The following is a 27,353-nucleotide window of genomic DNA, read 5'->3' as shown; positions in this document are numbered from 1 at the left end:
TAGGCATTTCTCTAACTAGATGCCCCAAGGATGCATTACTCCATGAAGGAATCCCAAATATTCTCCAAACAAGCAGAGAATTAATGACTTCCATTTTTTTCCCCCTTTACTGCAGCCGCGATGGCCTTGGCCAAAGTGAGGAGCATTTCATTGGAGAGATCATCGGAGAAGTGCAGATCCAAAATGTTGATTAGAATTAAACATTAGTTGCAGAGCATTGTTAGACCCAGTTGCATTAATAAGGTTTTGCAGCTTGGGGGGCCTGGGTCCAAAGGGGACACCCACTCCAGTCCCACTCCACCTGCCAGCCAATGCTCTCGGGGCACAGTAGGCGGAGAGACAAGCAGCATTGGGATAAAGGAAAGTTTGTGGGTAAGGTGATACTTTATGCAGTGATCTTGCTGGCATATCTGGGGTAATGTTGTGCTTCTCACAACTCTGGTCATGCCCATTCCCACACCTTGTGTCTCAACCCTTTCTCCTTGTAGACTGTAAGCTCTTTTGGGCAGGGCTCTCTTCCCCTCCTGTATCGGTTATTGGTTGCTTTATATGTTACTCTGTATGTCCAATGTATGGAACCCACTTATTGTACAGCGCTGCGGGATATGTTGGCGCTTTATAAATAAATGTTAATAATAATAATAATAATACATTTGTAGATTGTAAGCTCTTTTGGGCAGGGCTCTCTTCACCTTCTGTATCGGTTATAGATTGCTTTATATGTTACTCTGTATGTCCAATGTATGAAACCCACTTATTGTACAGCGCTGCGGAATATGTTGGCACTTTATAAATAAATGTTAATAATAATAATAATAATTGGCCATTTCTGCAATGATCTTTCTGGTAAATCTGAGGTTAATGGTGTGCTCAATGATCATTTCTGCAGTGCTCTTACTGGCATATCTGGGGTCGGTGGAGCGTTAATTGGCCATTTCCTAATGTGAGGAAATTCAGGTGACACAGTTTTTTGTGGAATGTTTAGGGCCACAATATGAAATAGTGGGGGTCACTGTGCTTCTGGTGCTGCCATACCAAACATGGAAAAGGAAGTGTTTAATGTAAAATGGAATTTGGGGATGTGACGGAAACATATTTTATTGAAGCCAGCCAAAGTGTGCTTCAATAGACTTACGTGGGGGGAGGGGGACGTTTATCTGCATGTTTGCCACCAGTGATGAGCGAATCTGTCCCGTTTCGCTGCGCCGGAAAATTCTCAAATCTTTCAAAAGATTCGTGAAACGGCGAAAATGTTGCACGTAAAAAAATTTTGTCGCCCGTGACTATTATTTTGACGCCGCGACTAATTATTTTGACGCGTGACTATTTATTTTGATGCCGCGACTATTCTTTTGACGCCGCGACTATTTATTTTGCCACCGCGACTAATTATTTTGACGCGTGACTATTTATTTTGATGCCGCGACTATTCTTTTGACGCCGCGACTATTTATTTTGCCACCGCGACTAATTATTTTGATGCGCGACTATTTATTTTGATGCCGCGACTATTCTTTGACGCTGCGACTATTTATTTTGATGCTGCGACTATTTATTTTGATGCCACGACTATTCTTTGACGCTGCGACTATTTATTTTGACGCCGCAACTAATTATTTTTACGCGCGACTATTCATTTTGACGCCGCGACTATTTATTTTGACGCCGCAACTAATTATTTTTATGCGCGACTATTCATTTTGACGCTGCGACTATTTATTTTGACGCCGCAACTAATTATTTTTACGCGCGACTATTCATTTTGACGCCGCGACTATTCTTTGACGATGCGACTATTCATTTTGACGCTGCAACTAATTATTTAGACGCGTGACTATTTATTTTGACGCCACGACTATTCTTTGATGCCGCGACTATTCTTTGACGCCGGGACTATTTATTTTGATGCTGCGGCTATTCTTTTGATGCGCGACTATTTATTTTGACGCCGCAGCTATTTATTTTGACACCTGCAACAATTTTTGCCCGCAAATCCATGCCTGGCGAAACATTTGGTCCATCACTATTTGCCACCAAACTCTAGTTATGTCACTGGTGTAACAAAATGCAAGTACTTTCTAAAGGATCATTATGGGGGTGCTATTGTGCCGCCAGTAAATATCCCCTCCAATCTATGTGCCTATACTCAACTTTTTACATAAAGTTGATAACTGTACGAGAAGCACTTCTTTCTAATAAGGGCCATTTTCCGTTAAATACAAAAGGCGCATTGCTCCTATTCACTTACTGTATAACCAGGATGGCTGAAGGGTTTTCCATTAAGGAAAGAATTTACTAACATTATCCATGTCTGGGATCATGGGACTTGCATTGCTGCAGCCCAGAGTACTAGGTTACACTCGGTATTTGCACTAATTATTCATTGAATTAAACCTAATAATCAGCGCTCCAGGCTGCGTTGGAGACGTCACCGGAGCCTTAGTGGTATCATTGTGCTCCTACTGGCATTCAACCTTTTCATAAATAAGGCCATTTGAATTTCTGGGAATGGGAATCAAATTGCCTGGTCACGACTGTTTTATGAATCTACATTTTCCAAATATTTGTTGACTCACCCTGAGGAATTTAGTATTCAATGGCAGATTCTTTACTAAATCCATGTTGGCTTAGACTATTGCATCATCAGGCTCAGCTCCCTACCATTATTCATTCAATGGAGACTTCAATGATCTGCTCTCACCAACAAGAACCTGTTTCCTTTTAAATCTGATCTGAGAATTTCTTTTTTTTATTGTGAATGGTTGCGGGTTGGAGAGTATCAAAATACATTATAAGGGATAGGGACAATCTGTACAAGCTTTCATCTACAACAACCCTGCTCCCCTATATAAATGATAACCTAAAATAAGGACGGTTTAATAAAACTTTACTTGGATTTACCAACAGGGCTGTTGTGTTTACATATTTACATTTAGCAATTTCAACCCCAATTGGAAAACAATCCTTCCTGACTCGTGTTGAGCGAATTTTTTCACCAAGCATGGATTCACAGCGAATTTCCGCATTTCGCCATTGGCGAATTGTTTTGCAAAACTTTTGTGAAAATTTGGCGCAGAAAAATTTGTCGCACAGAATTTGTTGTCGCGTATACAAAAAAAAGGGCGCGGTCACATCAAATTGAGCGCGGACGCGTCAAAATTAGGCGCGGTCAAATAAAGATGGGCACAGTCGTGCAGGCGACAAAAAAATAGCCGCGGCGACAAAAAATAGATGCAGGCGACAAAAAAAAATAGCCGCGGCGACAAAAAATAGATGCAGGCGACAAAAAAAAAATAGCCGCGAGTGACAAAAAATAGATGCAGGCGACAAAAAAAAAATAGCCGCGGGTGACAAAAAATAGATGCAGGTAACAAAAAAATAGCCACGGTGACAAAAAATGGATGCAGGCGACAAAAAAAATAGCCACGGTGACAAAAAATGGATGCAGGCGACAAAAAAAAAATAGCCGCGGTGACAAAAAATAGATGCAGGCAAGAAAAAATAGCCGCGGTGAAAAAAAATAGATGCAGACGACAAAAAGAATAGCCGCAGACGACAAAATTAGATGCAGGCGACAAAAAAAATAGCCGCGGGCGACAAAAAAATTACGGGACAAATATGTTTCGCAAATTTTTTCCCATTTTGCAAATTTTTTCCCATTTTGCTAATTTTCTTGGCGTTTCTTGAATTTTATGGCGAAGCGAAACAGGACATATTCGCTCATCACTATTCCTGACTCCAAAAGGGCAACTGGGTAAGTCCCAACAATGATCTAAAAGTATTATAATCAAAAGCTTTCAGCCTTTTGTTGGCACTATTTAATGCAGGGGTCCCAAATCTTTTTAATCTGTGAGCAATATTTAAATAAAATAAAAAGTTGGGGAGCAACAAAAGCATGAAAAAAGTTCTTTTGGGGTGGCCAAAAAGGCTATAATTGGTTATTTTGTAGCCCCTATGTTGAAAAAAGGCAGACTACTGGAGGCTCTGTTTGGTAGTACCCATGGTCTTTATGATTCCAAAACTTGCCCCCAAGTTAGAAATTCAAGAATGAAGATCTGCTTTGAGACCACTGGAAGCAACATCCAAGGGGTTGGGGAGCAACATGTTGCTCACGAGCCACTGGTTGGGGATCACTGATTTAATTTATCAGGAAACATATAAAATACCTCCTAACTAGACTTACTATATTTATCTTGTAGAGGACATTTTGGCTCCATTTAGCCACTCTGATACCTACCTTATTGTTCACTCATTATCTCATTACTACATCCTACACAACAGAAGGCATCACTTTATAGTTTAGCTCAATGCCACACAACCCCTCAATGGAAACCCAATCATCTCAGTTTCTGTGGAGACGCTTGGCTCTTCAACAAATCCAATATGGCGGTTCCAACCATTGAACAATGATAAATAAAGGTAGTCCATGCTACACAATCAATGCAGAATGCTGAAAATAGGGGCACCAAAGGGACTCCATGTGTCCCCTGTACACCTCCTGCCATGTAATAATTGCCCCTTGTACTAATTATGTTATTTTGGTGACTCCATGAATATGAAATTGAAGTAAATAACCCATCAAATAATTTATTTTCCCTATATGCTCAGCCGTCAGTTTGTTTGTTCACCGTATTCAAACAGGAACTTTTCTGAATGCAAGACGTTTCTACAATTAGAATTATTTTAATGGCAGGATGTGGTTGGTACTGAGAAGCTGATCTCATCTTTGTTAATCACAAGAATAGCATTTAGTACAAATCCTTGCAGGAGATTGTTAGGCCTGGTGATTTGATCCTTTCCATATCATTTTCCCTGCCTGACGGTTCTTTACATTGAGTTTGGTTTTGTAGCCTACAAAGATTTCTAAATGTAAAATAGAAATGCAAGCAAAATAGCCCTGAATGGGAAGGCATTGCCATATTCTCTTAGGCCAGTGATCCCCAACCAGTGGCTCAGGGGTAACATGTTGCTCCCCAACCCCTTGGGTGTTGCTCTCAGTGCCCCCAAACCAGGGAGTTATTTTTGAATTCCTGACTTGGGGGCAAGTTTTGGTTGAATAAAAACAAGAGGCTGCCTAATAGCCAATCACAGCCCTTATTTGGCTCCTCCATGAACTTTTATGGTGCTTGTGTTGCTCCCCAAGTCTTTTTACATTTGACTGTGGCTCATGAGTAAGAAAGGTTGGGGACCCCTGTCTTAGTACATTATAAGTAAACTATTGGTGCAACTTTAGATCACATAGAACACTGGAATTTCCAGTGATCCCCAACCAGTGGCTCACAAGCAACATGTTGCTCACCAACCCCTTTAATGTTGCATTTTTAAATTTCTGACTTGGAGGCAAGTTTTGGAGGCATAAAGACCATGTGCCCTACCAAAAAGAGCCTCCTATAGTCTGCCAGTCCACATGGGGCTACCAAATAGCCAATCACAGCCCTTATTGTTCAACTTTTTTCATGCTTTTTTCAACTTCAAAATGTTGCTCGTAGGTCAAAAAGGTTGGGGACTCCTGTTCTAATCTAAAGACCAAAAATTCTGACATTTGGGGGGGTTCAACCCTTCCAAATGCTTCCCAGTGCATATATTCTTATATATACCTTGAAGAACCATTTTTGCTGCTTCATGTGAAATTTCAAGTCCTCATGTCTAAAGGGGTGGTCTTTCGTTCTTTATTCTTTTCCATGTCAAAAAGGATCCTCTGTCCCCTCAAAAGCACATTTTTTTCAGAAAAAAACCCCAATATTAGTGATGAGCGAATCTGTCCTGTTTTGCTTCACCATAAAATTTGCGAAACGGCAAGAAAATGCGCGAAATGTATGTGTTGTACATTTTTTTTTTGTCGCCCACGTCTTTTTTGTCAGCCGTGTCTTTTTTTTTTTTTGCAACCCGCACTTTTTTGGCATAGCCACGCCCTTTTTTAACATGGTCGTGTCCAATTTTGATGAGACCGCGCCCAGTGTTGCTGCGACCGCGCCCAATTTGACGCACGACTGAATTTTTTGACGCACGCCAATTTTTTCCACGCCAAATTTTCACAAAACAATTCGCCAATGGCAAAATGCAGAAATTCGCTACAAATACATGCCTGGCGAAAAAAATTGATCATCACTACCCAATATTCCTTGTCGTTTAATTTTTCCAACCCTCTTACCTATTTGGTCTCTTCACGTCATGAATTTCATTTGACCGCTCTGGGTCCACAGTGGTTTTAAATAATGGCATAAATTTGCCTACTTTTTTGACATACATGCTTTTATAAATGGGGGAATTCAAAGCAATTTATGCACAAGGATGACTCTTTTTGCACATTTTTTGGATTTTATATAAATGTGATCAATTTTACACAAATTTTTCTGGTGTTAAATTTGTACTACTCCTATAGTAACAGGAAACCCGTCATCCAGAAAGCTCCGAATTATGGAAAGCATGTCTCCCATAGACTCCATTTTAATCAAATAATTCAGAATTTAAAAACTGATTTCCTTTTTCTCTGTAATAATAAAACAGTACCTGTACTTGATCCCAACTAAGATATAATTACCCCTTATTGGGGCAGAACAGTCCTATTGGGTTTATTTCATGGTTAAATGATTCCCTTTTCTCTGTAATAATAAAACAGTACCTGTACTTGATCCCAACTAAGATATAATTACCCCTTATTGGGGGCAGAACAGCCCTATTGGGTTTATTTCATGGTTAAATGATTCCCTTTTCTCTGTAATAATAAAACAGTACCTGTACTTGATCCCAACTAAGATATAATTACCCCTTATTGGGGCAGAACAGTCCTATTGGGTTTATTTCATGGTTAAATGATTCCCTTTTCTCTGTAATAATAAAACAGTACCTGTACTTGATCCCAACTAAGATATAATTACCCCTTATTGGGGCAGAACAGCCCTATTGGGTTTATTTAATGGTTAAATGATTCCCTTTTCTCTGTAATAATAAAACAGTACCTGTACTTGATCCCAACTAATATATAATTACCCCTTATTGGGGCAGAACAGCTCTATTGGGTTTATTTAATGGTTAAATGATTCCCTTTTCTCTGTAATAATAAAACAGTACCTGTACTTGATCCCAACTAAGATATAATTACCCCTTATTGGGGGCAGAACAGCCCTATTGGGTTTATTTCATGGTTAAATGATTCCCTTTTCTCTGTAATAATAAAACAGTACCTGTACTTGATCCCAACTAAGATATAATTACCCCTTATTGGGGGCAGAACAGCTCTATTGGGTTTATTTAATGGTTAAATGATTCCCTTTTCTCTGTAATAATAAAACAGTACCTGTACTTGATCCCAACTAAGATATAATTACCCCTTATTGGGGGCAGAACAGCCCTATTGGGTTTATTTCATGGTTAAATGATTCCCTTTTCTCTGTAATAATAAAACAGTACCTGTACTTGATCCCAACTAAGATATAATTACCCCTTATTGGGGGCAGAACAGCCCTATTGGGTTTATTTCATGGTTAAATGATTCCCTTTTCTCTGTAATAATAAAACAGTACCTGTACTTGATCCCAACTAAGATATAATTACCCCTTATTGGGGCAGAACAGCCCTATTGGGTTTATTTAATGGTTAAATGATTCCCTTTTCTCTGTAATAATAAAACAGTACCTGTACTTGATCCCAACTAAGATATAATTACCCCTTATTGGGGCAGAACAGCCCTATTGGGTTTATTTAATGGTTAAATGATTCCCTTTTCTCTGTAATAATAAAACAGTACCTGTACTTGATCCCAACTAAGATATAATTACCCCTTATTGGGGCAGAACAGCTCTATTGGGTTTATTTAATGGTTAAATGATTCCCTTTTCTCTGTAATAATAAAACAGTACCTGTACTTGATCCCAACTAAGATATAATTACCCCTTATTGGGGGCAGAACAGCCCTATTGGGTTTATTTCATGGTTAAATGATTCCCTTTTCTCTGTAATAATAAAACAGTACCTGTACTTGATCCCAACTAAGATATAATTACCCCTTATTGGGGCAGAACAGCTCTATTGGGTTTATTTAATGGTTAAATGATTCCCTTTTCTCTGTAATAATAAAACAGTACCTGTACTTGATCCCAACTAAGATATAACTAATCCTTATTGGATGCAAAACAATCCTGTTGGGTTTAATTACTGTTTTATTGATTTTTTAGTAGACTTAAGGTATGGAGATCCAAATTACAGAAAGACGCCTTATCCGGAATACCCTTGGTCCCGAGCATTCTGGATAACAGGTCCTATACCTGTATCTAACAGATAAGGCAGAGCAGCAGAGAAGAAAAAAGTCCAAGCTAGAAACCAAAATGATGTTATTGCAAATATTCAAGGATGTTGTTACCAAGTCTCCATCCTAAAAGTGAGCGTGGGCTTCTAAGCCGTGTAAAGACACGCACTCTGATGTGGGTTCACCCACACTGAAACAGGTGAATTACTGGTGTAACTAGTCTGGATTTTAAAGATGTTGTTGGCCTGTAAAAGAGGTTTTTAAAGCACAACTGAAGTCCCATACGAAAGAAGTTCCAGATTAGACCGAAGGAGTGCGAGACAGAGGTTCATTAATGGGGCAGCCATCCGGAATATGCATTAAAGAAGATGAAAAACATTTTTCTTCCGTATTATATGGTATATCCCCTATAGTATATTAATAATATATTACAAGTAACTTCAAAGTCCTCTATAGTTATGAACTCCCTGTCCCGTAGCCTCATATCTGCCTAACCACAAAGCTCCTCAGTGACCTGTAATATCCTTATTACGCACAGTAGGGGATACTCTACACCTTATATTTATTATCTTTTTCAGAGTTGGCAGGGAACACTGATTTTCTTTTAACTGCAACGTGCGTGACTACTGGAATGCTGGAAGGCTACTCTGTAGAGTCTTGTAATACAAAAACATACCCCCCCTCTCTGTGTCGGCAATAAAGACATTATAGAATATTAATGTTAGCCGGGGTGATTTATGAGAAGGATTCCAGGTTTTTGAATGCAATGCGTTAAACAAGCATTAACCCAATATCTTGACATAGATATAGTAGTATGTTTTTATTGGATAGTTAAGCGTTGCCCTCTCGCTGAATGGGCTACTGTACAGCTGATGTTGGTTAATTCATTTATTACAACCAGGTGTATTGACAGGGAGATTTAGCATTTCGGGAAGCAATAGTGACAGCCGCTTACATGACACTTTTTCAATTTGTGCCCCTAAAAACTTATACCGTCATAGACCAACAAGATGTTGCTTGTATTGGCAATGAAATATACACAATTGCACTGTGAATGTCTCTGAAAAGGGATATCCCCTCATCCATCCCCAAGGGTCATTCCAGGAACCTCTCTGAACATTGAGACATAGTAACACCTAATGCCTAACTACTAGTTGATCCAGAGGAAGGCAAAAAACCCCATCTGAAGCCTCTCTAATTTGCCGCAGAGGGGAAAAAATTCCTTCCTGACTCCAAGATGGCAATCGGACCAGTCCCTGGATCAACTTGTACTAAGAGCTATCTCCCCTACCCCTGTATTCCCTCACTTGTACTGAGAGCTATCTCCCATAACCCTGTATTCCCTCACTTGTACTGAGAGCTATCTCCCATACCCCTGTATTCCCTCACTTGTACTGAGAGCTATCCCCCCTACCCCTGTATTCCCTCACTTGTACTGAGAGCTATCTCCCCTACCCCTGTATTCCCTCACTTGTACTGAGAGCTATCCCCCCTACCCCTGTATTCCCTCACTTGTACTGAGAGCTATCTCCCCTACCCCTGTATTCCCTCACTTGTACTGAGAGCTATCCCCCCTACCCCTGTATTCCCTCACTTGTACTGAGAGCTATCTCCCCTACCCCTGTATTCCCTCACTTGTACTGAGAGCTATCCCCCATACCCCTGTATTCCCTCACTTGTACTGAGAGCTATCTCCCATACCCCTGTATTCCCTCACTTGTACTGAGAGCTATCCCCCTACCCCTGTATTCCCTCACTTGTACTGAGAGCTATCTCCCCTACCCCTGTATTCCCTCACTTGTACTGAGAGCTATCTCCCATACCCCTGTATTCCCTCACTTGTACTGAGAGCTATCTCCCTACCCCTGTATTCCCTCACTTGTACTGAGAGCTATCTCCCATACCCCTGTATTCCCTCACTTGTACTGAGAGCTATCCCCCTACCCCTGTATTCCCTCACTTGTACTGAGAGCTATCTCCCCTACCCCTGTATTCCCTCACTTGTACTGAGAGCTATCTCCCCTACCCCTGTATTCCCTCACTTGTACTGAGAGCTATCTCCCATACCCCTGTATTCCCTCACTTGTACTGAGAGCTATCTCCCATAACCCTGTATTCCCTCACTTGTACTGAGAGCTATCTCCCATACCCCTGTATTCCCTCACTTGTACTGAGAGCTATCTCCCCTACCCCTGTATTCCTCACTTGTACTGAGAGCTATCTCCCCTACCCCTGTATTCCCTCACTTGTACTGAGAGCTATCTCCCCTACCCCTGTATTCCCTCACTTGTACTGAGAGCTATCTCCCCTACCCCTGTATTCCATCACTTGTACTGAGAGCTATCTCCTCTACCCCTGTATTCCCTCACTTGTACTGAGAGCTATCCCCCCTACCCCTGTATTCCCTCACTTGTACTGAGAGCTATCCCCCTACCCCTGTATTCCCTCACTTGTACTGAGAGCTATCTCCCCTACCCCTGTATTCCCTCACTTGTACTGAGAGCTATCTCCCCTACCCCTGTATTCCCCTCACTTGTACTGAGTGCTATCTCCCCTACCCCTGTATTCCCTCACTTGTACTGAGAGCTATCTCCCCTACCCCTGTATTCCCTCACTTGTACTGAGAGCTATCTCCCCTACCCCTGTATTCCCTCACTTGTACTGAGAGCTATCTCCCCTACCCCTGTATTCCCTCACTTGTACTGAGAGCTATCTCCCCTACCCCTGTATTCCCTCACTTGTACTGAGAGCTATCTCCCCTACCCCTGTATTCCCTCACTTGTACTGAGAGCTATCTCCCCTACCCCTGTATTCCCCTCACTTGTACTGAGAGCTATCCCCCCTACCCCTGTATTCCCTCACTTGTACTGAGAGCTATCTCCCCTACCCCTGTATTCCCTCACTTGTACTGAGAGCTATCTCCCCTACCCCTGTATTCCCTCACTTGTACTGAGAGCTATCTCCCATAATCCTGTATTCCCCTTTCCGAATATTTAAATGGAACCTCCCTTCTTCTAACCGGAGTGGGTGCCCTCGTGCCCGTTGGAAGGACCTACTGGTAAATAAAGCATTAGAGAGGTTATTATATGACCCCTTATATATTTATACATGGTTATCATATCCCCCCTTAAGCGCCTCTTCTCCAGTGTAAACAAACCCAACTTGGCCAGTCTTTCCCCATAACTGAGACTTTCCATACCCTTTACCAGCTTAGTTGCCCTTCTCTGGACCCCCTCTAAATCAATAATGTCCCGTTTGAGCACTGGAGACCAAAACTGAACAGCATATTCTAGATGGGCCTTACCAGCGTTCTGTAAAGGGGGGCAGAGGCCAGTCCTTCAGGAACACTCCATGTTTGCCCTCCCTACTCCCTGCTGTAGGTTCCTCAGAGTTATAAACACTATGCTACCTATGGTGTAAGGTTCCAAGGACGTTGACCCCAACCAAACTTGTGTAATTGCTTTTAATTTTGCAAGTTTTATGGATGTAAAGGGTTTTTCGTTGGAATGGCCTCATCATTGATGTCTTATTCCTAAAAACTTGATTATCAAGATTGTAGTCTGTTTTCATTTTGGTGATTGAGGCTGATTAAGCCTTATGAGTGTCATTTTTCACCAGGTTTCGCCACAAAAAAAAACACCCATAGACTCTATTGACTGTAAAAAAAATGTTGCACAGTAAAAACAAAAATTATCGTCCATTGAGTTCAATGAATTTGCAAATTTTTGCCGAAAGAAGGCAAAACTGGACAGATTCAGATCAGTACCTGTATATAGATCTAGCAATCAGCTTCCAGTTCTATATTGTGCAGTTGATAGTACAGTATTTCTGTTTACTCTGATGCATCCCTTTAATGTCTCAGTTGTTGTGATGGGGGAATCTGTCATGTTTCTCCCAAAAATGTGTGATACTACGGAAAAATGTGTGAAATGGCAAAAATCGATGAAAGACTTTTTTGACACACACAACTTTTTTTAAGCAAACATACCCTTTATTACACAACCATGTCCTTTTTAGACACACATGTGGTATATGGTACCTGTATGTAGGTCAGGGATCCCCAAACTTGTTTACTCGTGAGCCACAGTCAAATGTAAAAAGACTTGGGGAGCAACACAAGCACCATAAAAGTTCATGGAGGAGCCAAATAAGGGCTGTGATTGGCTATTAGGGGCCTCTATGCACCCTATCAGCTTACAGGGGCTTTATTTGGTAGGAAATCTTGTTTTTATTCAACCAAAACTTGCCCCCAAGTCAGGAATTCAAAAATAACTCCCTGGTTTGGGGGCACTGAGAGCAACATCCAAGGGGTTGGGGAGCGACATGTTGCCCCTGAGCCACTGGTTGGGGATCACTAATGTAGGGCAGTACATGCTTGTGTGCTATGGATTTAAAGTGTATAGAAATATTTAGCAGATTGAAGCTGGCATGGATACAAAGGGTGGTTTACAAAAATATTCCTGGCTTAGTACCAGCTGAACTGGTCATGCTCTATGGCACAGAAAAGTCCAGAGGTGACCAACTGACCCAGTACGTTTCTCCTTAATCAAGAGATATTCAACAAAGCTCTTGAGATTATTAATGACATTCAATGCATTGAGGGACCAACTATTATGGATAAGGTGCAAGAGATTGCCACATCCACTTTGTCTATATTCGGTCAATATCATCTATATTGGGGAAATAGCTACTCACCAAATGGCTGCTGATGACTCTGGGCCTGAATCTGGAGTTATGAGATTGATCGGGGCAAAATATGTTTTTATGGAAAAATGCACATACAGTTATTATAGTGGCTAATTGGGTCACCGAAACTACAGAACTGAACTAGGGAATACTCTAATAAACCAAAATTAAACCCAACTGGATCCATGGTTAGTACTGTCTACAAGGAGTAAGTACCGTATATACTCGAGTATAAGCCGATCCGAATATAAGCCAAGGTACCTAATTTTACCTAAGAAAACTGGAAAAACTTATTGACTCGAATATAAGCCTAGGGTGGGAAATGCAGCAGCTACTGCTAAGTTTCAATAACCAAAATAAATACCAATACGATTACATTAAATGAGGCATCAGTGGGGTATATGTTTTTAAATATTTATTTCAAAGAAAAACAGTAAATTAGCTCTGTAAGTGGAGAAGAGGTTCAACAAAAACAATATGGTATCAATAATGATACCTTAAGGGCACTGACCCCTTAGCTTAATCAGCAACCAAGCTAAAACACAAAGTTAAAATCATTCAAAACTATATATAGATTATATAGAATATAAAGTGCAATGTCTAGTGCAGAATGGAACAGGTGAGGATGGTAGGTGAAGATGAATTTGGGAGTGGCCAGGGCACTGGAGAGTCTGGTTGCGGGTGGCCTAATTTGCACACAAAGGACAGAGGGTGCTAGACTAGAGGGTCTAGCCGAGGGTGACTTTTTCAGCACATTTTGGGTTCTGAAAAACTAGGCTTATACTCGAGTATATACAGTATGTTCTCCATGTGTTTCCATGAGTTTGAAACTCCTAAGACCCTAGTTCGTGTAAATGTGATGGGGAGCATAGATTGTAAGCTCCACTGGGCAAGAACCGAAGTAAATGAACAATCTCTTCCCCCCACTGGGGGGGGGGGATAAAAATACTCAGTAATTCTGGCTTGTATAACTGTCTGACAACTTCCCCAAGAGCAGTGATATATTGCTTTAAAAATTGAATATGGATTAACAACAGAATAATAGAGGAAGGATGGAAAGCCAGAATGTCTGACTTTCCCGACTATTCATATCGTTATGAGTAAAGACCTGAACAGCTTAAATTAAATGTCCTGTTCCTGCCATGTGTTGACAATTTACTAAGTAAAATGGTAAGGTCCATTGCTACGGCAGACATAATGGAGCCCACTTTGCGCAGAAGTTCCAAATTACAGTGAAATAACTTCACAAACATTCCAGACCCCCCAAAAAAAATATTTAAAATACTTTGGACTGTAACAAATGTACTAAATAATTTGGTAATTGTTTTTTAGGTTTTCTGCAACCAATTTTGCATTTCCTTAGTTAATATTCTGCCGTGTAATTAAAAAAAGTGCACAGGATGTGCATTCATTTGTTTTAAAAACAAATAATGCAATAAAAATAAAATATAAATATATAAAATATATATATATATATACAGGAATGGGATCACTTATCGGGAAACCCATTATCCAGAAAGCCCCGAATTACAGAAAGCCCGTCTCCCATAGACTCCATTTAATCAAAAAATTCAGAATTTTTTAAATGATTCCCTTTTCTCTGTAATAATAAAACAGTACCTGTACTTGATCCCAACTAAGATATAATTACCCCTTATTGGGGCAGAACAGCCCTATTGGGTTTATTTCATGGTTAAATGATTCCCTTTTCTCTGTAATAATAAAACAGTACCTGTACTTGATCCCAACTAAGATATAATTACCCCTTATTGGGGGCAGAACAGTCCTATTGGGTTTATTTCATGGTTAAATGATTCGTTTTTCTCTGTAATAATAAAACAGTACCTGTACTTGATCCCAACTAAGATATAATTACCCCTTATTGGGGGCAGAACAGCCCTATTGGGTTTATTTAATGGTTAAATGATTCCCTTTTCTCTGTAATAATAAAACAGTACCTGTACTTGATCCCAACTAAGATATAATTACCCCTTATTGGGGGCAGAACAGCCCTATTGGGTTTATTTAATGGTTAAATGATTCCCTTTTCTCTGTAATAATAAAACAGTACCTGTACTTGATCCCAACTAAGATATAATTACCCCTTATTGGGGCAGAACAGCCCTATTGGGTTTATTTAATGGTTTAATGATTCCCTTTTCTCTGTAATAATAAAACAGTACCTGTACTTGATCCCAACTAAGATATACCGTATATACTCGAGTATAAGCCAAGTTTTCCAGCACTCAAAATGTGCTAAAAAAGAAATCCTCGGCTTATACTCGAGTCAACTAGTACCAGCGCATCAGTTTCAGGCAGGATGCAGACACATTGAGCCGCCGGCAACCCCCCAGAGCCCCCCCTGCATCGCCCAAGCACTCGAAATCAAACAACTGCATACAGGCATCAACCTCCCTCCCCCGTGTCTCTCCTACCAATGTGCACGTCGCCTGCATGTCACTCTCTGTCCTATTTTGCGCCTCCGGAAGCTGTCCCGAGCTCTCACAATCCTACCGAACTTACTAGTACCGGTGCATCAGTTGCAGGCACGTCACGCCCGAGTACCCCCCTCCCTCTGCGTGCGTGTGACGTGCCTGCAACTGATGCACCGGTACTAGTAAGTTCGGTAGGATTGTGAGAGCTCGGGACAGCGTCCGGAGGCGCAACATAGGACAGAGAGTGACATGCAGGCGACGTGCACATTGGTAGGAGAGACACGGGGGAGGGAGGTTGATGCCGGCGGCGCGACCTGCCTGCATGCAGTCCACAAGAGACAGTGCTCGGGTGACACACGGGGGGTGGTGCTGGCGGCGCGTGTGCCTGCATGTAGTCAGTAGGAGATAGTGCTCGGGTGATGGGGGGGATGCCGCCGGCGTGACCTGCCTGCATGCAGTTGATAAGAGACAGTGCTCGGGTGACACACGGGGGGTGTGGGGGTTTTGCTGCCCACGCAACCTGCCTGCATGCAGTCTGTAGGAGAGTGCTCGGGTGACACACGGGGGTGGTAAGTTGCCGGCAGCGCGACGTGTCTGCATGCTCGCTACAGCCACGCAAAATGTCGTTTTGAATAAAAGAGAATCACAGCACAGTAAGTTGTATGTTACAAAATGGTGTTAGAATTTACAGAATTTATTGGCTGAGAGGGCATGTAGTAAGATATGAGGTAAGCAGAAGTTTTGATAATTGGAATTTCTTATGGTATCAGTTTTGCTTTTCGACGTGTAGAAAAAACTTATTATTGAAACTTAGCAGTAGCGGCTGCATTTCCCATTCTAAGCTTATACTCGAGTCAATACGTTTTTCTAGTTTTCTTAGGTAAAATTAGGTACCTCGGCTTATACTCGGGTCGGCTTATACTCGAGTATATACGGTAATTACCCCTTATTGGGGGCAGAACAGCCCTATTGGGTTTATTTCATGGTTAAATGATTCCCTTTTCTCTGTAATAATAAAACAGTACCTGAACTTGATCCCAACTAAGATATAATTACCCCTTATTGGGGGCAGAACAGCCCTATTGGGTTTATTTAATGGTTAAATGATTCCCTTTTCTCTGTAATAATAAAACAGTACCTGTACTTGATCCCAACTAAGATATAATTACCCCTTATTGGGGGCAGAACAGCCCTATTGGGTTTATTTAATGGTTAACTGATTCCCTTTTCTCTGTAATAATAAAACAGTACCTGTACTTGATCCCAACTAAGATATAATTACCCCTTATTGGGGCAGAACAGCCCTATTGGGTTTATTTCATGGTTAAATGATTCCCTTTTCTCTGTAATAATTAAACAGTACCTGTACTTGATCCCAACTAAATATAAATAAATATAAATAATCCTTATTGGATACAAAACGATCCTACTTGGTTAAATTAATGTTTTATTGATTTTTTTAGTAGATTTAAGGTATGGAGATCCAAATTACAGAGAGACCCCTTATCCGGAAACCCCAAGTCCCGAGCATTCTGGATAACGGGTCCTATACCTGTATATATATATATATATATATATATATATATATATATATATATGACCCTTTTTGTATACAATAAACTCAGGATACAAATGGGGGTACAATAGGGTACAACAGAACACCCCTATCATACCGGCCTCCCCCAATGTGGTTTCCCTACATTTTATGTGCATTTTATTTCCCTGTATTTTCCATGCATTTTTTGAGGGGTAGCACCATCAACTGTAATGTTTTCGCCTAAGTGTTCCCCCATTCTCGGAAGCATACAGGCACTCAAAGTGGCACAACTCCAACACAATCAAGCCAATAGACATGCATGATTATGCCTATGTATATACAGAGTAAATAACGATCGCCGGCCACATTGCATAACAAATTCCACATTGAAAATAATGTTTATCAAAAACAAGTTTGTCTGTTATTTCGATGACTTCATGTCAACAGCGCACATACGGCAAATGAACCAAGGCATCCTCTGTGATTTGTTGACTTGCTCAAACCGAGCAACACGGCAATTTAAACTAGAGGAAATTCTCCTCCGACCACCTAATCACTCAGATATATTCCAGTATCAGTCACTAAGGAGGAGTCATTCACAGGCTGATATTGGCTTCCGACATGATGTTGGCAGCATATAGGTTCTCATATTGAACCTTTCTAATCAATATTTGGTCAAGGCTCAGTCAGATACTTATCTGAAGAGCATGAAAGACCTAGTAGGACCACAATCCAAACACTTTATTTTTCTTCTTCATACTTCTACCTAGCTTGGACTCTTGGCCTAGTTCTTCCCCTCAAAGACAATTGTCCTTCCCTCTTACTAGAACTGCCATGCAAAATAGCAAAGTCTACACCCTTAAGGTCAGATATTTATCTGAAGAGCATGAAAGAACTAGTAGGAACACAATCCAAACGCTTTATTTTTCTTCTTCATACTCCTACTCCTACATAGCTTGGACTCTTGGCCTAGTTCTTCCCTTCGTAGACAATTGTCCTTCCCTCTTACTAGAACTGCCATGCAAAATGGCAAAGTCCTCTACACCCTTAACCCATCAGACTCATTGCCAAATGATTGGATCATGGCTACGGTTAATGCAGGCTGTCGGAGCAAAGACTGCTCAATGAGCCAATGCCTTGGCCCTGATGGAAATTTTAAACCTTCCCTGATGAATATCAGTTGGACAGGCCCATCAGGATCAATAAACTGTGGACTTTGTCCAAAATGACTAAATCAACAGGACTTATCAGCATGTATATGGCCGGTATAATTGCAGTCACGTATAATAAGACTCCAAAAAAGTTGTTTTTGTATTTAGTTTTGAAACAAAACGGGACAGATTCACTCATCATTAGTTACTATGGGCTACTGCTACTGGGCCAACTTGTTACCTTGTGACACAAGTGATGGAAGACTCTTCTGTAAACCAGTTGAACTTTATTTGTGTGACTTCAGTACAGCACACAGTTTTGGCACTCTTCTCATTCCTAAACTTCCCCTGACAAGCACTTCTTTTCCTCACCTTCTCACTGCCAAAATGGCTACTGCATTTCCTGTTCCTGTTTCTTTTATTTACTTTTCTTTCTCACCCAACTTTATTATTTCACCTTAGAACACGCTGCCACCTAGTGGCTAAACTAATTTGTATTAACCATTAACATTTCTCATCCTTACACTTCCCCCTTCTGAAAACCAGACACTTCCTCGTTCCAATTACCACCACTCAAAAACCATACTTGATTACCAAAAACATCACATATTAACATTAAAACATCTTTTAAAGGTAGACATCCTCTTCTGAGTGGCTATCTGGCCCGCTCTGGTACAATGGCTTGCTGGGGAAAGAACAACACCAAGAATTATCGCATACTGTTATCCTTACAAACTTCATTACATATTGCCTTTTATTACATATGGGGGATATGAGTTTAGTAAATCGGTCTAGTGCTTACTCAATTTTACTATTTGACACTCGAGGCAACTCTTATTACCATTACCTTGGCTCTTTTTTATAGCTTTTGTACAAGTAAATCAAGAAAAATGATGGTAACTGGATAGTTTTCACCTACGGATCATAACTTGTGATCAGTTGGTCCCCATAGTTCTCATTTCTGTGCAATGTAAATAACATCCTTTCTGGGTCACCAAGTGGGCTCAGTAACAAGTCTTTGGGTGAACGTAACTAAGCCTGATAAATCATTACGTTCGTAGAAATTGGGGCCTCCGGGCGCTAATAAACGTAAACTGAGCCAGCGCCAAATTCTTTCCTGAGTTTATAGTTTTGTTGCATTGACATCAAAATTGACTGTCTGAGAATAATGAACAGTAAGTGCCCAAAGAAAATATGTCTCCTGTGCTCTACTGATTCAGATGCCTGTTATCCATTCAGCTGTTCAGTGCTAAACTTGGGTTACATTATTAAATATGTCCTACAGCCAAACCAGTACCATGGTATTTAAACCAATTATAACATTATTAGGAAGTTAACATAGGAACTCTATTAAAGGGGTGGTTTGCCTTTTAGTCAAATTTTGTTATAGAATTGCCTATTCTAAGCACCTTTTTCATTGGTCTTCATTATTTTGAACAATTTCACTTCTTCTAACTCTTTGCAGCTTTCAACTGGGGGTCACTGACCCCTGAGCCAAAACAACTATTGCTCTTTGAGACCCCAGTTTAATTGATATTGTTATTTTTTGTTACTTATTTTTCTATTCAGGTCCTCTCCTATTCACATATCAGTCTTTTATTCAAACCACACCCTGGTTGCTAAGGTAATTTGGATCCTAGCAACCAGATAGCTGCTGAAACTCCAAACTGGAGAGCTGCTGAACAAAAGGTGACATAACTAAAAAAAAACAGAGATAATAAAAAATGAAGACCAATTGCAATTTTTACTACAAAAGGTGTCTCTCCTGAATCAAGATATGTTCAATAAAGCCCTATTAGCCCTATCAGCTATAAACATAAGGGCTTATTAAGAATGTAAAGGGAAACTGTGCTCATATGGAAGCTATACATTAAAGGTACTTTAACACGCATACTGCTGCATCAGACCGGACTGGCACTCAAAGAATCACCATTCTAATAGCATTTTAACACCACACACCAGAAGGGAAGCCATACACATTCTGAAAGGTCACATGATCGGCCACGCACAAATCCTGCTGAAAAAGGTCGAATCTGGCCGAATCCCCAACTGAATCCTGGTATTAATGACCCATATAGTATCACCAACAGTTTTTTAGCACTGGACTTGACCTTAGGGTTGCTAGTTGTCTGGTTTGGCCTGGACGGCCATGTTTTTGGAGGTGCTGTCAGGGTCAAAACTGCCTGCCCAGTTTTCCAGATAAGGAAATTGATGTGATGATTGGCTAATCACTGAATGACACATCTTAAGGCGGCCATACACGGGCTGATTCTAGCTGCCGATATTGGTCCCTTAGACTTATTCGGCAGCTTATTGGCCCGTGTATGGGCACTAACCTGCCCGACCAACATCTGGCCTGAAATTGGCCAGATCTCGATGGGGCAGGTTTGACCCTGACAGCACCTCCAAAAACATGGCCGTCCAGGCCAAACCAGACAACTAGCAACCCTAAGGTCAAGTCCAGTGCTAAAAAACTGTTGGTGATACTATATGGGTCATTAATAGTCGGATCAGGGACCGTATCGGCTCAGTGATGTGGTCCCCGAACCGTTGGATGCCTATACCCGTCGTTCTAATTCTGAGGGCCAAATGACTAAATTAGCCCGATATCGCCCACCCGTAGGTGAAGATATCAGGAGAAGATCCACTCGCTTGGCAACCTCGCAAAGCGAGCGGATCTTAGCATGTATGGCCACCTTTAGTCCCACTCAAGTGACATCATGGTTCCAGCGTGGATTAGCGACGGCCCCAACATCACTAGCCCCGTCCCATGACATAATTGCCTCGCCCCGGTGACATCACCACCATATCCCTATCTAAAGAGCATGCTACTGATAGGTGCCAACCCTAAGCCACCTCCAAATGTCCAGTGTATATCATAATTTATAAACTCTTATGGAACCCACTTATTGTACAGCGCTGCGGGATATGTTGGCGCTTTATAAATAAATGTTAATAATAATAATAATAATAATAATAATACTCTAGGCCACTGGTGAGGGTACATTTTGGGATCTTTATTTGATTGGTAACCTATTCATTATCTATTGGTAATCTATTAATTATTGCCATTGGTAGTTCAGATTTTCACTAATTGTTTACAGTTTCTCTTAACGCATTTCACATGTGCTTTCTATGGAGCCACCCTAGGCGGTGATGTCATTTATAGGGCTGTAAATGAAGGTACATAGCGACTGCATTCCTGAAAACCCAATGTAAATACAAAATGTGGTTTGCATACTTCTCCTACTACCCATCGCCATTGCGATTTATTGCTGAGGAAACACATTAAATGCTGTCTAACCTAATCCTGTACATGATGACTGTGAGACAGTTCCACTAATTTATAGGCAATTACATCACTTGGGTTGTGTAATCACTGCTACCATCGAGTCATAGGGTGAGCTCAATATGCTACAGCCATGGCTTCACATTACGTGATAGAAATGTAGTCTCTGTATCTCTGTCTTGTAGAATGGGATCCATCAACGAATGGATGTGTAATAAAAACTCCCATGTAGAGAAAAGGGAATCATTTAAACATGAAATAAACCCAATAGGGCTGTTCTGCCCCCAATAAGGGGTAATTATATCTTAGTTGGGATCAAGTACAGGTACTGTTTTATTATTACAGAGAAAAGGGAATCATTTAACCATTAAATAAACCCAATAGGGCTGTTCTGCCCCCAATAAGGGGTAATTATATCTTAGTTGGGATAATAATAAAACAGTACCTGAACTTGATCCCAACTAAGATAAAATTACCCCTTATTGGGGGCAGAACAGCCCTATTGGGTTTATTTCATGGTTAAATGATTCCCTTTTCTCTGTAATAATAAAACAGTACCTGAACTTGATCCCAACTAAGATAAAATTACCCCTTATTGGGGGCAGAACAGCCCTATTGGGTTTATTTCATGGTTAAATGATTCCCTTTTCTCTGTAATAATAAAACAGTACCTGTACTTGATCCCAACTAAGATATAATTACCCCTTATTGGGGGTAGAACAGCCCTATTGGGTTTATTTCATGGTTAAATGATTCCCTTTTCTCTGTAATAATAAAACAGTACCTGTACTTGATCCCAACTAAGATATAATTACCCCTTATTGGGGGTAGAACAGCCCTATTGGGTTTATTTAATGGTTAAATGATTCCCTTTTCTCTGTAATAATAAAACAGTACCTGTACTTGATCCCAACTAAGATATAATTACCCCTTATTGGGGGCAGAACAGCCCTATTGGGTTTATTTCATGGTTAAATGATTCCCTTTTCTTTGTAATAATAAAACAGTACCTGTACTTGATCCCAACTAAGATATAATTAATCCTTATTGGAGGCAAAACAGGCCTATTGGGTTTATTCAATATTTAAATAATTTTTAGCAGACTTAAGGTATGGAGATCCAAATTACAGAAAGATCCCTTATCCGGAAAACCCCAGGTCCCAAGCATTCTGTATAACAGGTCCTTTCCCTGTACCAACAAATTTTATATCCAAGCTGGAATCCTATCCCTGAGAGCACCATCTTCCACAAATGTTCTTCCTGGTTCATCACTTCCATATTATCTCTGGACTGTTATCTTTACACATCTGGAGTGTAAGTAGCCAACAATTTCATTCCCTTTTTTGACTCCACTTTTTAGCACATAATAAGTACAATGTCATTTCCCATGTTGACGTCTTTGTCAGTCTCTACTAAGGTTCTAAATACACCCTGTGGCACCATATAAATAGCAGGAGCCACTTATAAACACGGTTGAAAGACCAACTGAAAGCTGTTGTTTTGTCAAGTCATTATCAGTCAACAAGTCAATATGTTCATGAACCAGAATGTGAGGACAAGTGCATAACCCAAGTGTTTATTTAAAACAAATAAACAAACAAAATTTAGAAAGTCTCCATTAAGCGTTTGCAAAAACACTTCTCCGCAGACTAATTTCCTTAGAAACCACAGAGATGGAACCACAGAGCTGAAACCTGACTACAACTGATGGACAAAGTTTTTTAGTGATAAACTCAGTGCATCACAGAACATGAAGCTGCCACAAAGCGTTGCCTAAATCCCAAGATACTGAACCGCAGGACGTTGATGGCCAGATAAAGAGTGGTGTATGGGGTTATAATGCCACGTGGCTGAGAGGCTATAAAAAATATTGCAGCTCTTGGTGCAGCATTTTTTAAGGTCCAGTATCTCTTACTGGAGTTAGAGACAAGCAGAACCCTAACATTGAACACACAATAACTCATATTAGTAGGACCTAAGCTTAGCAAACGTCTACACCATACACCATAGTTACATAGTACATAGTTACATAGGGTTGAAAAAAGACCAGTGTCCATCAAGTTCAACCCATCCAAGTAAACCCAGCACACCTAACCCACACCTACCAATCTATACACTCACATACATAAACTATAAATTCAACCACTAATACTAACTGTAGATATTAGTATCACAATAGCCTTGGATAATCTGATTGTTCAACCCAGTAACACCAGTAACTCTCTGGTATAGCCTGTGATAACAAGTAGGGATAACTCTGGCTACACCTCTACATTTCTCCTTTCCATATGACATTGATGCTCTAGAAAAGCGGTTCTCAACCTGTGGGTCGGGACCCCTTTGGGGGTCGAACAACCCTTTCACAGGGGTCGCCTAAGACCATGGGAAAACACATATTTCCTGTAGTTCTTTAAGAGCATATGGCAAGGGACGTGGCTTATGAAAAATGGCAAAGGTGTGGGACTTTACTTCCAAAGGCTGGCCGAACTACAGCTCTGACAAAATCCTTAAGCCATATTTTGAAAAGAGAGATGAGCTTTCCATAGATCAAGGTTGTTTACTGTGGGGGATACGGGTTGTCATTCCCCCAAAATATCGTCAGAGGCTCTTGCATGAACTTCACGAAGGCCATCCAGGTGTAAACAGAATGAAAGCACGAGCTCGTGGTTACCTGTGGTGGCCAGGCCTGGATCAAGATATAGGAATTTTTGTAAGTCAGTGTACTGCTTGTGCTTCTGTACAAAATCAGCCACCCACTGCACCCCTTCACCCATGGACATGGGCCACATCGCCGTGGGAAAGGATCCATATTGACTATGCTGAAATAAACCAGCAAACATATCTTGTGGTTATCGACAGCTATTCCAAGTGGTTGGAGGTGTTACCCACTAAAACGAGTACAAGCGAGAAAACGATTACCTTGCTGCGTAATTTGTTTGCATCCTATGGTCTGCCAAAGGAATTGGTTTCGGATAATGGACCTCAGTTCACATCTCAGGAATTCCAGTACTTCTTGCAACAAAATGGTATCAAGCACAAATTGACCCCACCTTATCACCCAGCTTCAAATGGTGCTGCTAAACGGGCTGTTCAGACATTTAAAAAAGCTTGGATGAAACACTCAGTAGCCAGTGAGTCCGCTCGCACTACAGGAGAGTTGAGACTTTGTCGATTTCTGTTTAATTATAGGAATACTCCACATTCAGTCACTGAAAGTACCCCAGCGGAACTGTTTTTAAAGAGGCATCTCCGAAGCAGGTTGGATTTGCTTAAACCCTCTTTAGCTGATACAGTGGAGAAACATCAGAAGCAACAAGTCAGAGCACATAATAGCTCCAGACAAAGAAACAAAGACTTTTACCCAGGTGATAAGGTTTTGGTTCGAGACTTCCGCCACTCAGGGCGCCTTTGGTCTCCAGGGACCATTTGCCATAGAAGGGGTCCCCTGACGTACGAGGTTCAAATTGGTAACCGTCACATTCATGTCCATGTGGAGCATCTGGTTCCAGATAAGAGTGTGTCACCCGTACCTCCTTCATTTTCTACCATTGACTTTCAAGTACCTGTAGCGCCCTCACAGGAATTACCAGATGCCAACAATCCATCTAATCCAACCAGTGCTACAGCCTCTGAGGGTGAACGGAGGTATCCGATACGAGCACGCAAGCCTCCTGACAGACTGGACTTATAATGCCACTATGTTATGGTTAACTTGGACATTTCCACTTTAAAATGTTTAGAACTGAGTTATAACTGTTGGTTATATATATATATATATATATATATAATATATATATTGTCGAGATCTACTTTTTGCTAAAAAGGGAGGAATGTAGTAACCTGCTTGTGTAGACATTTTGGTTAAGGGCATTCTTACTGTTTTGCCATTGCTTGATGATGATATTCCTATTCCTGTTGTGTGCTTCCTGTTAAGCTGAGAGCAAGCATGGAGCAGGCCAGATCTACCTGCCATGTTCTAATAAATATACCAAAAGTTCCAGTGTGTATCTGTACCTGAACTAACACAGCAGAAGTATTAACCCACTGCTAGGCAGCAGTTTATTACATTTCCGATGGTCTTAGGAATAATTTTATGGTTGGGGGTCACCACAACATGAGGAACTGTATTAAAGGGTCGCGGCATTAGGAAGGTTGGGAACCACTGCTCTAGAAATAGTGTAAGACTAATGGTATAACCAGAGGTCCTAAATCGTGCAAAAGCCTCAAAAACAAGGAAAAGGAGACATAGGGGCACATTCATCAAATCATGAGTTTGAATCCCGAAATGGGTAAAATTCAGATTGGATACTATAATTTCTGATGATCGCAAATATCAGAAAAATGTTTATGAAAATATTGTATTAATCACGATAACATCGTATTGGCGATCCGAAAGTCACAAAAATTTTGTACCGAGCGATTGTAAACAGCGGGAAAACCTTTCTGACTTTGATCCTTCTGTGCATGATTTTGGAAACCTCCCATAGGGTTCAATGGCACTCTGCAGCTCCAACCCAGCCCAAGGAAAGTCTCCCATAGGGCTCAATGGCACTCTGCAGCTCCAACCCGGCCCAAGGAAAGCCTCCCATAGGGCTCAATGGCACACTGCAGCTCCAACCCGGCCCAAGGAAAGTCTCCCATAGGGCTCAATGGCACTCTGCAGCTCCAACCCGGCCCAAGGAAAGTCTCCCATAGGGCTCAATGGCACTCTGCAGCTCCAACCCGGCCCAAGGAAAGTCTCCCATAGGGCTCAATGGCACTCTGCAGCTCCAACCCGGCCCAAGGAAAGTCTCCCATAGGGCTCAATGGCACTCTGCAGCTCCAACCCGGCCCAAGGAAAGTCTCCCATAGGGCTCAATGGCACTCTGCAGCTCCAACCCGGCCCAAGGAAAGTCTCCCATAGGGCTCAATGGCACTCTGCAGCTCCAACCCGGCCCAAGGAAAGTCTCCCATAGGGCTCATTGGCACTCTGCAGCTCCAACCTGGCCCAAGGAAAGTCTCCCATAGGGCTCAATGGCACTCTGCAGCTCCAACCCGGCCCAAGGAAAGTCTCCCATAGGGCTCAATGGCACTCTGCAGCTCCAACCCGGCCCAAGGAAAGCCTCCCATAGGGCTCAATGGCACTCTGCAGCTCCAACCCGGCCCAAGGAAAGTCTCCCATAGGGCTCAATGGCACTCTGCAGCTCCAACCCGGCCCAAGGAAAGTCACCATACCGAAGCTTGAATGAATCCAAAACTTTCGTACTCGTCAATACGACGATAATACGATTTTGTCACATAAATTTTGTCTCAAGGTACAAAATTGTCTTACAAGGTACGAAATTGTCACGCAAGGTACAAAATTGTCGCAGAAAATACGCTCGGAGTGTTCGTTCATTAATAAATGCCTCCAACAGTTGGGTCTGATCATGGGCCACAAAACAAGGGAATTCTCAGAGTTTCCCAATGGCAACAAGACATTAACAATGTAGGGCACTAAAGAAACTGGAGACAGTGGCCCGTTTCAGTAAATGTAATCAGGACAACATTATGCATCTCTGCTTCTACTGCTCCATGCATGGCACAAATAAGGGCAAATGTAATACTTTACAGACCGGGGAACCATTGTCTAAAAGGCCTTGTTCTTTTATATGGCCATGGAACCCCTTGGTGACTTTTAACAGTGTTATAAATTACAGTAGGGGGTGCATTCAATGGCGCTTGGGATGGTACTTGAGTCACCTGACCCTTTGAAACTTGTGCATTATAAAATATAAAGTGTGCCATAGTTTAAATTGTTCAGCTATTAACTGTCACTTTGGAGCTTGTAGCCATTTTATATGGTTGTAGGAATGCAATGTACAGCCATCCCTACATTATATATGTCTAAGGTTAGAGTAGTGGATCCCACCAACAAGCAACTAGCCAGAGGGATAGTCTAATGAAAGGCAAAAGTCTTGGAGTAACTCATAAAACAACCAATCAGCAGGTAGAATTTATTGGTCACCTTATAGATCTGGCAAGGGGTACG

This window comes from Xenopus tropicalis, chromosome 7 (assembly GCF_000004195.4).
Source record: "Xenopus tropicalis strain Nigerian chromosome 7, UCB_Xtro_10.0, whole genome shotgun sequence".
Classification (NCBI taxonomy): Eukaryota; Metazoa; Chordata; class Amphibia; order Anura; family Pipidae; genus Xenopus; species Xenopus tropicalis.
This window is presented reverse-complemented; position numbering follows the sequence as displayed.